Raw genomic sequence first — 7,574 nt, 5'->3', positions numbered from 1 at the left:
TGCACACAGTCCTTCCTTCTCCCTCTGCCCTAATCTGAGGTACCGTACCTCAGAAAAAGAAGCAGAAGTCCATGATTCAAGCTTCCAGCACCATCAGCTATGTCACAACCAGGAAGTCTGGTTAATCCAAAGCTGTGTAGCACCTTTTTATGGCCCACCAGCAAGAGTCCTTTTATCTCTTTTTTTCCACGCAAAATCTCTCTTGCTTCCTAAGCCATGTGGCAAAGAAAGCACCCCAAAGCCAAGTAGTTCTCACCCTCATCAAAGCTGCAGGGGGCTCCACTCTGCCAAAGCTGCATGATACTCTTCTAGCTAAAGCTTTCGGGGATCCCCACTCTGCCAAAGTTGTGTGATCCTCTCCCTCAAATGGTTGCCACATCTGGGTTTAAATCCCTAAGCCAATCTTCCTCTACAGCCCCATTTCTGACTCCTCTTACAATTGGTTTCACCTGCCAGCATTACTATGTCTTTCTAGCTTTACTGGGCTGCCACAGATAATCTGGGCAGATGTGGCCCCCATGGTGTGGAGCCAATCATTTCCAAGCGCTCATGCAGGTACTGTAATCAGGGGGAGTTGCCTCTCAGTTACCTCTTGTGTGGAAGTCACTTCCATCCCCCTAGCTCAAAGTATGGTCACAGCTATTTAACACATCTATGAAACCAGTTGAAGGTTATAGATATGTTAAATGACCATGCCAGAGGTTAGCTGGAAAGTTTTTGCTATGCAAAACAGCTCTAAATGGCCCCACTCCATGTGTCCCTTCCCCCAAATCAAACCTGTAGGGGTAAGGGGGGAGGACATCCTATATATTTTTCTAATATTTCCTGGAAACGTTGAGTTCTGGACCCAATTACTAATCCCTATTTGCTCCCCCCATGGCTGCACCCTATAACAGTAAGAGGAGAATTAGAACCAAAATATCTGATGTATACCTTGAGAACTCACTGAGAATTGCAACTACTTCCATCAAACCAGAAACTGATGCACTAGTTTTTAAATACAATGTAAAACACCCCATTAGTTTCATGTTAACATCTTTTATTTAACTTTTATAATAAAAATGTAAGAAATCAGTCACATTTTATTAAGTAGACATTTCTATACATTTTCTTCATTAGCAATCACAATTTTTTTAATTTATTTATTTTTCAAGTACAGTTTTCTATTACTCCCATCCCACCCCCTTTGCTCCCCCTCTCCCTCCCATTTCCACCTTTCTCAGTTGTTGTCCATGTATCCTTTATATAGGTTCCTCTAAATCCCTCTCCTATTTTCCCTGAAATTCCCTCCCCTCCCCCTCTGGTCACTGTCAGCCGGTTGTGTATTTCAGTGCCTTTGGTTATATTTTGCTTGCTTGTTAGTTTTGTTGTTTAGCTTCCTGTTAAAGGTGAGATCATATGGTATTTGTCCTTCAACACCTGGCTTATTTCACTTAGCATAATGCTTTCCAGTTCCACCCATGCTGTTGCAAAAGGTAGGAGCTCCTTTTTCTTTCTTCAGCATAAAATTCCATTGTGTATATGTACCATAATTTTTTGATCCATTCATTTGCTGACAGGCACCTAGGTTGCTTCCAACTCTTGGCTATTGTAAATTGTGCTGCTATGAACATTGGGGTGCATAGGTTCTTTGAGATTGGTGTTCTTACGATACAATCCTAGCAGTGGAATTGCTGGGTCAAAAGGCAGGTCCAATTTTAGTTTTCTGAGAAAATTCCACACTGTTTCCATAATGGTTGTACCAGTCTGCAATCTGAACAACAGTGGAGCAGAGTCCCCTTTTCCCCACACCCTCTCCAATATTTGTTGTTTATTGCTTTGTTTATGATAGCCATTCTCACCGGTGTAAAGTGGTATCTCATTGTGGTTTCAATTTGCATCTCTCTGTTAGCAAGCGATATTGAGCATCTCTTCATGTGTCTCTAGATCTTCTGTATGTCCTCCTTGGAGAAGTGTCTGTTCAAGTCCTTTCCGCACTTTTTAATTGGGCTAGTTGTCTTCTTAGAATGAAGCTGTGTGAGTTCTTTGTATATTTTGGCAATTATAACTTTGTCCGAGGTAACATTGGCAAATGTTTTCCCATAAAGTTGGTTGTCTTTTTATTTCAATGCTGTTTTATTTAGCCATGCAGAAGATTTAATTTTGATGAGATCCCATTTGTTTATTCTTTCCTTTATATTCCCTGCTCTAGGGGACATATGAGTAAAAATGTTGCTGTGTGAAATATCTGATATTTTCCTGCCAATGTTCTCCTCTAGGACTTTATTGGTGTCACGGCATATATTTAAGTCTTTTTTTCCACCTTGAATTTACTTTGGTGTATGGTGTAAGTTGGTGCTCAAGTTTCATTTTTTTGCATGTAGCTGTCCAGTTCTCCCAACACCATTCGTTGAAGAGGCTATCTTTACCCCATTTTATGTTACTGCCCCCTTTGTCAAATATTAATTGATTATAGAGAGTTGGGTTTATTTCTGGATTCTCTGTTCTGTTCCATTGCTCTATGTGCCTGTTTTTATGCCAGTAACAGACTATTTTGATTACAGTGGCCTTGTAATACAGTTTGATATCAGGTATTGTGATCCCTCTTACTTTGTTCTTCTTTCTCAACATTGCAGCTGCTATTTGGGGTCATATATGGCTCCATATAAATTTTTGAAGTGTTTGTTCTATGTCTGTGAAATATGCCATTGGTACTTTAATAGGTATTGCATTGAATCTATAAATTGCTTTGGGTAGTTCCATGAACACGGTATATGTTTCCATTTGTTTGTGTCTTCCTTGATTTCTTTCTTCAGTGTTGTATAGTTTTCTGCATACAGGTCTTTTACCTCCTTGGTTAAGTTTATTCCCAGATATTTTATTTTTGTTTTTGCTATATCATATGGAATTTTTTCTTGGTTTCTCCTTCTGATGATTCATTGTTAGTATACAAAAATGCCTTTGATTTATGGATATTGACATTGTAACCGTCTGTTTTGCCAAATTCATTTATTAGTTCGAGCAGTTTTTGGGTAGGGTCTATAGGATTTTCCATGAACACTATCATATCATTTGAAAACAATGACATTTTTCTTTCCTCATTTCCAATTTAAATGCCTTTTATTTCCTTTTCTTGCCTGATCACTGAGGCTAAAACTTCCAATAGTATATTAAATAGAAGTGGTGAAAGTGGACAACCTTGTCTTATTCCTAATCTTAGTGAAAAAGATTTTGGGTTTTGACCATTGAGTATGATGTTGGCTGTAGGTCTTTCATATATGTCCTTTATTATATTGAGCAATGCCGCCTCTATTCCCACTTTGATGAGTACTTTTATCATAAGTGGGTGTTGTACCTTAGCAGAAGCTTTTTCCGCACCTATCTTGTTTATTTCCTTCCTTCTACTTGCTCTGGGGTATCTTTGTTGTTCTTCAAGTTCTTGCAGGCGTCGGGTTAGGATGCTTGTTTGAAAATTTTCTATCTTCTTTATGTAAGCCTGCATTGCTATAAACTTCCCTCTCAGGACTGTCTTCCCCGTGTCCCATTAGTTTTGGGTTGTTGTGAGTTCATTTTCATTTCTGTCCAGAAACTTTTTGATTTCTTTCCTAATTTCAATCTTGACCCATTCGTTGTTTAATAGCACACCATTCAGTCTCCATGATTTTGGGTGTTTTGTGTTTTTTCCTGTGGGGTTGGTTTCTAATTTCAGTCCCTTGTGACCAGAGAAAATGCTTGGTATGATTTCAATTTTCTTGAATTTGTTGAGGCTCGTTTTGTCTCCTATCATGTGGTCTATTTTTGAAAATTTTCCATGTGCATTTGAAAAGAATGTGTATTTAGGTTCTTTGGACTGAACGGCTCTATATACATCAGTCAAGTCCATTTCATCTAGGGTGTTGTTTAGTGCAGCTATATCTTTGTTGACATTTTGTTTGGAAGATCTGTCCATTTTTGACAGTGGGGTGTTAAAATCCCCTTCTATAATTGTGTTGCTGTCAATATCTTTCTTGAAGTCCTCTACGATTTTCTTTATATATTTAGGTGTACCTATGTTGGGTGCATATATATTTACTATATTAATGATTTCTTCGCGGATTCTTCCCTGGAGTATTATGAAGTGACCTTCTGGGTCTCTCTTTATGGCCTTTTTTTGAAATCTATTTTGTCTGATATTAGAATTGCTACCCTGGCTTTTTTTTTTCTTGTCTGTTTGCTTGGAAAATTTGTTTCCACCTTTTCACTTTTAGTCTGTGATGGTCTTTTGTCCTGAGGTGGGTCTCCTGCAGGCAGTGTATGTGTGGGTCATGCTTTCTTATCCATTCAGGTATTCTGTGTCTTTTGATTGGTGCATTTAATCCATTTACATTTCTGGTTATTATTGATAGGTACATATTCATTGCCATTTTTCTACCAGAGTTCCTCTCTGTCTCTCTCTTTTCCTTCCTTTCCTTAAAGCAGTCCTTTTAGTATTTCTTGTAGAGCTGGTTTGGTGGAGGCATATTCTTTTAGACTTCTTTTGTCTTGGAAGCTCTTTGTTTGGCCTTCTATCTTGATGAGAGCCTTGCTGGTTAAAGTAGCCTTGGTTGTAGGCCTTTGTTTCTCATTACTTGAAATATTTCTTGCCATTCTCTTCTTGCTTGGAGTGTTTCCATTGAGAAGTCAGTAGCTAACCTGATGGGGGCTCCCTTGTATGTTACTTCCTTTTTCTCCCTTGCTGCCTTGAGGATTCTCTCTTTTTCTTGGAATTTTGCCATTTTAATTATGATGTGTCTTGAAGTGGGCCTCTTTGGGTTCCTGTTGAATGGGACTCTCTGTGATTCCTGGGTTCATGTAACTTGTTCTCTCACCAAATTAGGAAAAATTTCCATCATTACTCTTTCAAATAGGTTTTCTATCCCTTGTTCTTCTTCTTCTCCTTCTGGTATTCCTATTATTCCGATATTTTAACGTTTCATATTGTCTTGCATTTCTCCTAATCTCTCTTCATTCTCTCTGAGCCTCTTTTCCCTTTCTTGCTCTTTTGGGAGTTTCTTTCTACTTTGTCCTCCAACTCACTGATCTGATCATCTGCCTCATCAATCCCGCTTTTCACTCCTTGTACTGTTTTCTTCAGTTCCGAAATTGTATTCTTCATTTTCTCTTGGCCTTTGCTGAGAGTTTCTATTTCCTTTTTCATGTTGATATAGTTTTTGGAGAGGTCATTGTAGCTCCCCTCTAGTTTCTGGTAGCTCATTGTGAGCTCTTTGAATTTCCTGATAACTAGTGCTTTTAATTCAATATCTGATAACTGACTTGCCTCTATTTTATCTAACATTCTTTCTGAGACTTCCACCTTTTTTTTTCATTTCGGCATTGTTTATGAGACTCTTCTTGTTAGCCTCAGCTTCTTAAATTGATCTGTTGTGACTCCCTGGGTTTATGGTGTGAGCTTCTGTGATAGAATACCTGTGAAATTCAGTGGTGCAGTGTCCTGCAGGTATCTTGATGTTCTCCACTTCCACCTACTCCTTTCTTTGAGTGTGTGTGATTAGTTGGAGGGGGAGGCAAAATGGTTTATAACAGCAGGAGAGTACTTATGATATTTACAGTCACAGCTAGTAGAGAAGAGATAGAAGATCTTTAGGCTATATATATTATTAACTGTAATCTTCAACCCAACTTGCCACTTTTAAGAAATGATAGACCAAAGATAAGTTTCTTGCTGGGGAGGGAAGGCTTGTGAGTTTTTTCTAGAAAGCAGTGAGGTTCCAGGTGGTCAGATTTTTAAGTAGGTGAGCGTAAAGAATAATAAATATGCATAGCATGTGAGCAAGTAGAGTTAATCACTACAGTAATAGAATTCAGGAACCTGTAAAGTGGGCTAAGACCGGAGAGATGTGTTGTGAGGTAATTACAGTGGTATAGAAAGCAACAAGCAAACAAACAAACACAAAAAAGGGCAGGAGAAGTGAGGAAAAAGCAATAAGCTTGGGATGAAAGGAAGAAGGACTAAAAGAAAGGAGAGGAACAAAGTACTGAAAGATACAGCAACAATGAATTTAAAAAAAAATATACGATTACTGAAAAAAAAGTTTTAAAAAAGTTAATTTAAAAAAAACCCCTTCCTTGTTGGTTTCAAATTGTCCAATCTTTTTTTTCTGGTTTCAGCAGTACTTCTCTGTGGGCTGGGTTTTAGGCCCAGGCGCACTCCCGAGCATCAGCCAGGCTACCAGACTGTGGTGCGGGCATCCTCCCACCTGACAGGCTTCCTGGGTCCCACGGAATCTGGCACTGGTCCTTCCCAGTTCTGTGGCTGGATGAGAAGCAAGTCAAGCTGCCTTCACAGGAGAACACCTCAGTCCCCTTTTCAATAAAAACTTCTCCAGAAAGCCTGCCTCTCAGCCCAGCCCAGTCCCCAACCTGACCGGTTAGGACAATTCTCCTTTCAAATTTCCCTGGGCTGGCAGGCTGGTGGGCTGGTGACCACAGAGATCACAACTGAACACCCTCAGCTGTCCTTACCACCCTCCCTGCAAACCTAGGCAGACAGGTCTCTGCCACCCAGCCCTGCCTAGATGGGGAGGGAGGGAGCCAGCTCTCTTCCAAGGACCCTGCCACCGGCCCAAGGCTCCACTGCGTGCCTGGCTCCTGATGAGTCCTTGATGGCACTGGCTGCCTTCGGAAGCCTCTACACCCTTATCACGGTGGCTCTGAGGCATTACAGGCTGCCACTTTTGTCTTTACTCACAGATGCCAGGCTCCTGGTGAGTCCTCTGTGGCAGATGCCCCAATCCTGGCTGTAGATGGAAGCCTCTGGGCCCTGAAAGCTCTAGCAGCAGCAGCTCTAAGGCCATTAGGCACCGGCTGAGGGCTGCTGGTCCCGCTGCTGCTGCTCCTGCCGCTGCTGCTTTTGACTTTACTCTGGGGTGTCTGGCTCCTGATGAGTCCTCTGTGGCAGACGCCCCTGTTGCTGGGCACAGATGGAAGCCTCTGGGCCCCGACCACTGTGGCAGCCATGGCTCAGGGCCTTTATGCACCAGCCAAGGGCTGCCATCAGCCCGGCTGCCTCCGTCCTTACTCACATCCCTGAGATCCCACCAACCTGTAGCTCTCTGGTCCGTCACTATCTCTGGTGTCTTATTTTCATAAATGCTGGGGAATTGTTGGTTGGGATATTGATTGAGCTGTTCCTCAGTAGATCTACCAGGATTTTCTCCCATGGGTTCGAGAACTGGAGTCGACCTGTCCTACTCCGCCGCCATTTTCTTCCTCCGCCCATATGTCTATGAACCTTTAATCCCCTCTTTGCAGAAGTTTCTACTCAAGTTGTTTTCCTATTTTAAAAATTGCATTGCTTCTGTTTTTGTGTTGATTTTCTACATTTTTTATGAATTTTGGATGTCAATCCCTCATCAGATGTCGTGGCAAATTCCATTATTTGTCTTTTCCAACCACACTGATGTGATCACGGGCCAATCTGCACATTTCATCTTATGGATACCCAGTCACTGAGGGAATAGAGGATGAAGTTTGAGGGAAGGCAAAACTTGCTGACGTTTCTACCTCCCCCAGATGCATCACATTTCTTTGAGAGACTCTAAGTGATTTCTCATCAG

This window comes from Sturnira hondurensis, unplaced genomic scaffold (genome assembly GCF_014824575.4).
Source record: "Sturnira hondurensis isolate 20B ecotype Veracruz unplaced genomic scaffold, ASM1482457v3 Scaffold0013699, whole genome shotgun sequence".
NCBI lineage: Eukaryota > Metazoa > Chordata > Mammalia > Chiroptera > Phyllostomidae > Sturnira > Sturnira hondurensis.
The sequence above is the reverse complement of the archived record's forward strand: the minus strand, read 5'-3'. Positions refer to the sequence as shown.